The sequence below is a fragment of the Petaurus breviceps genome, unplaced genomic scaffold (assembly GCF_028583685.1).
Source record: "Petaurus breviceps papuanus isolate PSGF00001 unplaced genomic scaffold, PetGlider_PUasm1.0 98, whole genome shotgun sequence".
In the NCBI taxonomy this organism is placed as follows: domain Eukaryota; kingdom Metazoa; phylum Chordata; class Mammalia; order Diprotodontia; family Petauridae; genus Petaurus; species Petaurus breviceps.
The window spans coordinates 49,670,303-49,680,737 of NW_027187460.1; the positions used below are offsets into that span (position 1 = coordinate 49,670,303).

General features: G+C 38.2%; 1 pseudogene; it reads left to right on the plus strand.

Moving 5' to 3' along the window:
• Positions 1-1,400: 1,400 nt before the first annotated feature.
• LOC138155754 (BLOC-1-related complex subunit 5 pseudogene) lies at positions 1,401-10,097 on the plus strand (annotated as a pseudogene).
• Positions 10,098-10,435: the final 338 nt, after the last annotated feature.

Below are 10,435 nucleotides of genomic sequence, written 5' to 3' on the forward strand. Positions count from 1 at the left end.
TACATGGATGACCATGTAGAAAAATCAAAATTGGGAAATTCATGTAAACAAGTCTGGGGCAAGGAATTATGGAAAGATATATGTCTTTGTCAGTTTTTTATGTAGATGCTGATGTGTCCCTCACCATGCCAGAACGTTAGTAAAATGCACATGCTGATCAACTAGCAAAGATTGCTACTCAACATATTGTCCCCACTCTAACATCAACTGATGATCCAGTACTAGAAAAATGGGTACATCAAATGGATGGCCATCTAGCAGTACAAGCCACACACTGGTGGGCACAAGATCAAGGTTCATGGTTAAAACAAGTAGCAGAAGAATGTTACATATGTCAGTTGGAAAAGGAGCAAACTGTTCCTTGGGTAGTAACTGGAGAGATAGCAAGGGGAAAGGCTCCAGTCCAAAACTGACAAATAGATTATATTGGTCCCCCAAGATAAAAGGCACAAATTTATATGCACTTGTATTGACACCTATTTTGGTGTACTAGTGGCTTGTCCATGTAAGAATGTGACCCAGAAAAAGACCTATAAATCTCAAGATATCATAAGTCTATATTATGGAACCCCAATGCAGATTCAAAGTGGCAATCGGTCATATTTCAAAGGCAATGAAATGAAGAGATATTGTTTATTAAACAATACAGAATGGATATATCATATTCTATATTATTCACAAGCATCTGGGTTGATTGAAAGATTGAACAGATTATTGAAAAAATAGTTAAGGAAGTTAAGTTCCAATAATTTTTATCAACATTGGAAGGATAATTTTTTCACTACTTGTAGTGCCAATGCAATATTCACAGGACCAACAGTCACTATAAATATGCCTGCATAGTGTTCAATTGAAAAATATAACAGATTCTCCATATATGACAGAAGCAAAACATTTATTCAAATGCCAGAAAACTGAATCCCAAAACCACTAAGCCAATTCAATCATAGTAGCAGAGAAGTTAATAAGCCATAACAGCACAGAGATCCACATCATCCTTTAGCCTTTCCACAAACCAACACAAGCCTAGCTGTCAGGTGGCTAACACCAACATTTACTCATAAGCCTAACTGTCTCCCTCAGATGCATCCTCCCCTCTCACCATGCCTAGCTGCTCTGACTCCCAGCTTCCTGTGGGCTTTGCTCCACTCTTCAATGGACTCCACCCATCACAGTCTCCATGTGATTACATTAAGCCTATTAGGGGGCAGGGTATATCTTCAAATTCTCTTAGACTTATTAAGGGGCAGAGAAGATCTTCAGATTACCATTATACTGCTTCACATAATTTAAATAATAGACCATTGGGAGGAAGTACACTTCTACCCAGAATGATGAACTTAAATTTTCAAATTAGAAAGCAACAAACACATAAGATCCCAAATATTGAGTATTGGAACATGAGGCAAGATGTCCCAACAGCATTTTCAGGAACACCTGGTTCAGCAGGGTATAATTTATGTTGTATAGAAAAGAAATAAGAAAAATCTCCACTGGAATATGTATGAGAATCCCTAAAAATCATTTTGGATGGATATTACCTAAATCAGGATTAGCAGCTCAAGGAATACATGTATTGGCCAGAGTAATAGATTCTAATTATCAAGTAGAAATTATTGTGACATTCCAAAATTTAGGTGAAGAACCTATACAGTTTTGTAAAAATGATAGAATAGTTCAAGCGATCATTATTCCTTATGGAACAATACCACTTATAAAAACTAACCCTTCTTCTGAAATAACTATCAGAGGAACTGAAGGATTTAGTCCTACCAATAGAATAAAATTAGGAGCCAAAATGTGGATTAAGTGGAAGCCAGACAATGTTCCAAAGGCTGAAGAAATTATTGCATGCAGGAAAGATAATGCTATAACTGTTGCTTATTCAGGAGAAGACAATTAGCAAATTATACCCTTAATTCATATACTCTACCATGAATGAGGCTATGATAGTATGTTCATGGACTCCAGAGGCATATCTGACCCTATATCTACCCCGCTCCTGGTTATTGTTTCCTTGCTTCTTTTTGGCTTTTTGTCTGTTAAACTTGTTTCCTAGATTTGTTTTCAGAAGGCTTAGTACCCTCCACCTGCAGATATCTGATCACTTTAGCTGGATGTCACCAACTGTCCATGACTGTGATGTATCAACCCTGGACCTGGTGTCAACCAAACTCCTGATGTCAGCTAAGGAAATGACCTCTTGAATGGGACCTCCACAGCTATATGTCCAATTTCAGCTGGAAGTAGTTATTGGAAGAAGAGACCTTGGCACCTTACCCCAAGTTTTGAGCTCCATTCATTCAAGGGAGGGAATGATAGGGTGCTTGAGCTCAAGTCCCACCCTAAGATATTGTTTTATGTGCTTATTTTCTGTTATTCCTGTTATGCTGTTCTAAAGTTCTCTTGACAACAATTACCCCTAAAGTCCCATTGACCTACGTAAGAGACATGAAAGATCTTGGGGCTGATTGTAATGGTAAGCCAATTTGAAGATCTTACCTGCCCCTTATAGGCCTTAGGGAATTTGAAGATCTTTCCTGATTTAAAGATCTTCCCTAACCCTTAAGAGGCCAAGTGGAGCCTGTGCTGGGAGGAGCTTGCTGAACAGGTGGAAAAGGAAGCTGAGAGTTAGAGCAGTTGGAACTGGAGGGAGGAAAGGATGCAGGCAAGGAGACAGCTAGGTATGGTGTGGTTCCCTCCTGTGTTGTGTATTAACTTCTTTGTTCCTATGATGGATTTGGTTTTCTGGTGTTGGGATTTGGCTTTCTGGTGTCTGAATAAATGTTTTGATTCCATGCTCTATAAGGAGATTTTGTTATATTTTGAATTCAGAACCATGCTGGTATATTCATAGTCACAGTTGGTGCTATATATTGGTGCTCAAATCATATACACAATTATATGCCAGTGAAACCGACAATTTAAAAGAAATCAGAAAAATGTAAAAAATATTCTTTAATAAACAGAATGTGAAATAAATATCTAAAACAAATTTCACACAATGAACTTGAATTATTAGTATAAAAAGGAAAAGGTTACCAAAAGGGAAAAGAAAAGAAAACTCAGAGAAAGATGGATTTTTTAAGTGAATGTTAGCAAACATTTAAGGCATTTGCATTTTAATAAGAGGCATTACATGTTGGGGAAATGATTGGTCAGTGAAGGAAATTTAGATTTGGGAAGTCACTGGAACAGTGAGTAGAGCCATAGGGCAGTTAATCCTCAAGTCTTTTCTAGAAGCAATATGCCTGGAATATTCCCCCTCCTCTTCTACTAATTTCCCAATTTTCCTTTAAGTCCCAACCAAAATCCCACCTTCTCCAGGAAGCCTTCCACAACCTCTCTTAATTCATGTATTTCCCCTGCTAATTAATTCCTCTTTGTCCTGTATATACCTTTCTTGTTTTATATTTGTGTTACTATTGTCTCCCCCATTAGACTGTAAGCTCCTTGAGGGTAGGGACTATCATTTCCGTCTTTTTTGTATCTATCCCCACTACTTAGTATAATACCTGACACATAGTAGGTGCTTAATTTTATTGATTGGTACTGATTTTGATTACTATTCCTAGAGAGACAAGTAGAAAGCAAAGGGGATAGTAGGCTACTGTACCTATGGTAACAGAGCAGAAGATGAAATGAGAGTAGAAGAGAATGTATATAGCACATCCAGCAATGACTTAAATCTATAGCATCCCCAAGAATCTTTTATGATGATAGGAAAACAGAGCATACATTTGCAAAGTGTCCTCTGTTGATTAAACTGCTATTCCCACCCTTCCTGCCAGCAGAGGTTGCCTGCCCTGGCAGCAAAGACATATAATTGCTGAGATGGCCTTAAGAATGGATCAAAATTTGCTGCCTGTCTCTTCTTCTATGCATTCTGTTTTTGTTGTTTTGGGTTTTTTTTTTCATTGTTGTTTGACTAGGTAAAGAGGCATTATCTGACTCATTTCTTACCTCTTCATCACTAAATAGGCATTGCCTCAGTCCACCTCAGTCCTATTAAAGATCCTAGCTTAAAAAAGATCAAGGTCTCCCACTGCATCCTTGGCCATGTCCATTCATCCTGATATGCATCTGGCTAGTGAACCTGGACAGAGGGGAAAATGATGCTGGTCCCTTTGCACAACCCTCCCTCACTTTAAACCCATTCACTTGCTTGTCATGGCACCACCTCCCTAATGTCAAGGTCCTATTCAAGAATGATGGACAAACAACATTTTTTCCCCTAAACTCTTATAACCAGACATTAGCCTGAGAAATGGGACATTTATAGCTAGCCCTGGTAACTATGCCAAGTTGTTCCTGGCTATTGATTAGTGAACAGTGCTTTCTGTTACTATGCTTCCTTTTCAGAGGAAAAGATGACCACTACCAGAAGAATATTTGTCATACCCTGATTGTCAAGAAGACTTGATTGTGAATTGCTAGTAGAAAAATGTAGACTAAGCCATAAGTAAAATTTTTTTCAGTCTTTTCCCACTTCCTAGAATAAATTTCATATGTTACTGTTATGTTTCGAGAATTTGTGCACTGAGTTATGAGTCTTCTGTGATTTAAGAATGTTTTATGTGGTAGAGTAAATAAATAAATTGGGCTTTTTTACCTTATATTTACAATTTCATACATTAAATAACTTTACTTAAGAGGACTCCGTTAATCCCTTTTCTAGAGATTATTTGTGGACCCTATCTGAGCTTTATTTAAGAGATTTTATGCTAGAGTGGAGGCCTAATGAGGTTCAATGAAAGACTAAATAATCCCTTCTCTTTGCAGTCAGGATCACCCACAGCTGAACCTGCTTCATCTGAGAGTGGATTCAGGATTTTGATGTGGCAGAAGGCATCTATTCCCTCCAGTTGCACATGATACATTTTACCAGTAATTAGTCTTGGAATAAATATTGTTGATTCCACTTACATAACATGTGTAAGCACTCCATTGACAGCAGAATCACCTTAATAATAATAATAATAATAATAATAATAATAATAGCTAACATTTATAAAGGGCTTGCCATGTGGCAGGTATTGTGCTAAGTTCTTTACAATTGTTATCTCTTTTAATCCTCAAAACAACCCTGTAAGGTAGGTGTTATTATTATACCATTTTATAGATGAGGAAACTGAGGCAAACAAAGGCTAAGTAATTTACAAAGGCTCACACAGTAAATATCTGAAATTGGATCTAAACTCTGGTCTTCCTCACTCCAGATCCAGTATCATATCCACTGTACCATTTAGGTGCTTTAGTTCAGCCCCTCATCATCTATTTCCCTAGACTCTGATAGCTTTCTAATTGGTCACTCTATTTCCACCGATCTGTCTTCAATCCATTCTCCACATAGCTGCCACATTGATATTCCTAAAATAGAATGAATATTATAATGAGAGTCAGGCTTATTCTAATGATGAACTGGGGTGGGGTAAGGGGGACATAACTCTAATCAGTAACTGTTGGACAAAGAGATTCATCTCACCCAGACCACACCCACATGGCAATCTATACAAAGGTTCAATTCTCTATCCTAGTCCTACCTGAGTAGAACACAATGGGCCACAATTCCTATCACCTTTAACCAGAAATAAATTTTCCCAGTTGTGTAGGGTCCCACCCAGGATGGAAGAGAATATTAACCCAATCTCATCATTAGCCCTTGTCATTCAAAGGCTATTTTAACCTAGCCTCTGAGGAAACAAAAAAATTGGGTTTCCCTACCATATCAGCAATTGGTTACTAATAATCATTTTTCTCACCATAATAGAACCAGGAGTGATATTTGATCCTTTCTTGAAAACCCCTAGTGAGGGGAACTCACCAGCTCCACAGGCAGATCAAAGAATCAGCAAGTACTTATCATGCACTATATTCCAGATAACTGTACAAAATGCTGGTAATGCAAAGAAAGGCAATTCCCTAAGAAACTCAAGTTCTGGAGTGAGACAAACAATGTACATACAAAATAAATATAATGTAAGTGAGAGGTAATATCAGAGGGAAGGTACTAGCAGATTGAGAGGGAAAAAGAGATATTTCTTGTGAGCTGAATGGTGGAAAAAGCTAGGGAATCCATGAAGTAGAGACAAGGAGGAAAATCAATCCAAGCATGGTGGACAGCCAGTGAAAACCACAGAATCAGAAGACTGAGTGTCATGTGGGAGGGACAGTAAATAGGCAAGTGTCACTAGATCACAGAGTACATAGAGAGGACTAAAATGTATGGAGACTTGCAAGGTAGAAAGGTAGGAAGGTACAAGGTTATGTGAATGGTTCTGATTGTTAAGAATCCCTATGCCTTGCATTAAACTGTTACCTATTTGTGACTATTATCTTTTGCTTATAGTTGAGTCCAAACCTAGAAGAAAAGATCAAATCTTTCTTCATTATGGTCCTTCATTTCCCTTTCTCATCTCTTCTCCAAGTAAAATGTATGCATTTCCTTTAACTTCTCCTTATATTGGCATAGTTTTGAGACTTTTCCCTGTCCTAATTATGGGGTACACCCTTGATTCTATCAAAATATCTATACCCAAATCTATTATCCTTAAACTAGCCTAGCCCTCCATAGTCTGTCATCTCCAAATAGCCTTCAGTTATTTCCTACCCTTAATTCTATTTCTGGAGTCTGATCTCAGTCCTAGTCAAGATCCTCCTTAGACTCCTCCTCAAGACCCTCTCCAAACCCCTTCTCTAGACTACCCCCTTGATCCCTCCCACAATTTTTCTGTATATAAGATCCATCTTACCTTCATGAAGGTGCTGAGATTAATCTATAACAGACTCACTGTCAGATTATTCTGGTCTTGTTTAATACAAGCATCACAAACAAATACTAAGACTCCTTAGTAGTCTACCCATTATGTGAATCTTTAATAAACTGTTTTACTTTGGATGAGAAGTCAAACTCATTTGGCAGGTCTTGAAGTGTTGTTATTTTGGGGTCTCACGTACGTCTAACCCCCCCAAACCTCAATACTAGTTGCCCTCCTCTGGACTTTCTTAGATTATCAATATTCTTCCCTAAATATGGGATCCAGAACTGAAAATAGTACTTCACCTATAGTCTGACCAATGAAGAGTACAGCAGGATTGTTTCCTCCTTATTCCTGGACACTATACCTCTCCTAAGGCTGCATACCATCAGCTTGCATGATATTTCCCTGCTGTCATATCACTGTTGCATCACACTAAGCTTCCAATGCTCTAAAAACACTGTGATCTATCTCTCCTCTCTTTTCTTAGATGTGTGAATTTTATCCTTTTAATTCAAGAATAAGATTACATTTATGTCTATTAAATTTTATCATGTTGAATTTATCTCAATATTCTAGCATGTAAAAATGTATTCGAATCTTGATTCTTTCATTGAGTGGGTTACCATCCCTCTTGGTTAATAATAATCATCAATTATATAATGCTTTAAAGTTTTCAAGATGTTTTATATGCATTCTGTCATTTTAGCCTTATAACAAACCTGTGAGAAATGTATTGCAAGTATTATTGCCCTCATTTTTCACAGGAGGAAAATGAGGCTCAGAGAATTTAAGTGATTTTTCCATAGTCACATAGATACTAAATGTGAAATTTGGATCCAGGTCTTTCTGATTCTAGGTCCAGTACTCTGCTAAACCAGCACATGGCATGTTGCTTGGCAAATATTAAGGGCTTAATAAATGTTTTTCATTCATTCATTACAGCAAAATGCCTCTCTAATTCCTTGTATGTACAAGCCCTTGAGTTTCATGGCAAATGCAAGAGAGGTAGGGAACGAACTCATCACCTTCCACCTAATGTCTAAAATTTACGTAAGGGTCAGTTCACACATTTGACTGCTAAAAATTGCATTGGACTTCTTTTGTCCTTTCTGGTAAGTAATTATCTTATCTGTTCTCTACCCTTTGATATAATCTAACTTGAACAGTTACAGGATCCTATCTTCACCCATCCTGACTCCATCCTCTACCTTTGAACTATGTCGCCTAGGACCTCTTTTGGGGGTTTGCCAACCATACACCACATCACTGTCACTGTAACCTCTTCCTGTAGAATGTATTTCCCAAGATGTCCATAACCCCAATGATCTCTCAGATGTTGAACTAGCCTACAGTCAGAGCAGCACACTAATAAATAGCACCAGCAGTTGCTGCAATTACATCTAGCTTGGTGTCTGGTAGAACTGACTCTTTCTCCTATTTGCATATCAATTCACAAAACTGACTTTACATAGATCTTGTCATTTTTACTATAATAAATTATTTCTACTCCAATAAGGTTCTTACTGTCATAATAATTTAAAAGTAGATTTACTGAAGCTAAAAAATAATTAACTTAATTTTAAAATGTCTTGCTGTGTTTCTGAGTCCAGTTAAACCCGTGTTCCTATCTCTTTTATTATTTTCACTCTTATATGAGAAATAGTCACATTTATCTCCCTCCTTCAAACACCCACAGTAAGTGCCCAACAAATGCCTGCTGAATTGAGTTTTTCCTTAAAATATAATCATTCTGTTATGATTTGGGATCTAAAACCTAAAAAATAGAAAAAGAAAACCAGATAGTATATTGTCACTTAGATGTTACTGGTGAATTTCATGATACCTGGGCAGTATTTCCAAGGGCAAGAGACCAACACTTTTCTTTACATCCTTCAACATTTCACAGAATTCCAGACTTAGAAGGAATTTCACAGAACATCTGGGCTAGCCTAAAGCTGAGCAAAAATCCCCTCAACAATCTCTATGACATGATGTCATCTAGTTTCAATTTGAATACCTCTTATGAAGAGAAATTCCATTTTACAAGAGACTCCATCCCATATTTAAGTAGCTCTACAAATTTTTAAGGTATTTTTAGAGTCTGTTTTTTTTGGTGGGTATTTTTTTTTAGTTTTGTTTTGTTTACTATATCTTGCCTGCGATCAAATAGAAAAATTTATTCCCAATGCTACATGATGATTTTTGAAATATATGAATATGTAAATATATAACCTTCACTTATCCTATTTTTTTCCAGGATAAAGATTCCCATTTCTTTCAACCAGTTTTTATTCAGCATTATCTTGAGGACCTTAACTAAACTCTCTCTTTCCTCTCTTTGGGTTTTAATGTAATTCCTAAAATGAATTATGAATCTATGATCTGAAGATGGGCACCAGATTTTTTTTTCTGACTAGAACAAAGTGCAACAGGGCTTTGATGTTCTTCATGCAGAGTACTACTCTTCTCTTAATTAAATCTAAGTTCACATTGGCTTTTGTGGGCTACTATATTACTCAGTTCTTTGTAATAAAGTATATATCATTCAGGAAAGATATGATAAAAAAATAAAAAGACTATTGAAGCTCTCCCACCACCCTCGCCCTATCTGAGGGCGGGCCTGGCTCCCCGCTTGGCCCCGGGAGAGCTTGGGCCCAGCCGCCACCGCACGTGCCCGCATCCAACCGCCTAGCATCCGAGGCCACCCTGGGGAATCAACAGAGCGCTGAAGCCGAGAGCAGAGCGCACGACCTGAGCGCCTCAGTGACTCTTCCTACCCAGCAGAAAGCCAAGATGGAAGACATTGTTGTAGTAGCCCAAGGAACCCAGGCCTCGAGGAGTATCAGAAGCGATCCAGATGCCATCTAATTACAGGAGATTCCAACATTCCAGCCCCTTTTGAAAGGACTTTTGAGTGGCCAGACATCTCCCACAAATACCAAATTGGAGAAGCTAGACTCTCAACAAGTTTTCCAACTGTGTCTCCGATACCAAGATCACCTTCATCAATGTGCAGAAGCTGTTTCCTTTGATCAGAATGCTTTGGTCAAACGAATCAAAGAGATGGACCTTACTGTGGAGACCCTCTTTGGTTTCATGCAGGAGCGAAGAAAAGGTACTCAAAGTATGCCGAACAGATCCAGAAGGTCAATGAAATATCCTCTATTATACGCCGCATACAAATGGGCATTGACCAGACTGTACCTCTGATGGAAAGACTAAACAGCCTGCTTCCTGAGAATGAGTGATTGGAGCCTTTTAGCATGAAACCAGATAGCGAGCTCAAGTCATAGTTGTTTCCAAACCTTTTCCCAGGACTGGCCGATGAGATTTTTCTCCATGGAGCAATAGAAACCAATAATTCCCAGAGAATATTTGGAGCAATTATACCAAATATCAGGCAAGAGCTTTTTGTTTGGTTTCCTGTTCTCCATGATGAGAAGAGAAGCAGTCCAGTTAGGAACTCCCCAGTCCGGAGCCATGGGGATTGTTCGCACTTGGTGTGAACCACATTCTTTCATCTCACCAGTCTGAAAGTCTTGAAGGCCAGCATCAACAATGTTGCTAAAACATAAAACCATTTAGTCCTTGTGTAGCAGCAAGCACCCCAAGTGTCCTCAGGGTTTGCCACCAATACAGGTTCTTGGATCTGCTTTGATAAAGGAAAGCAACTC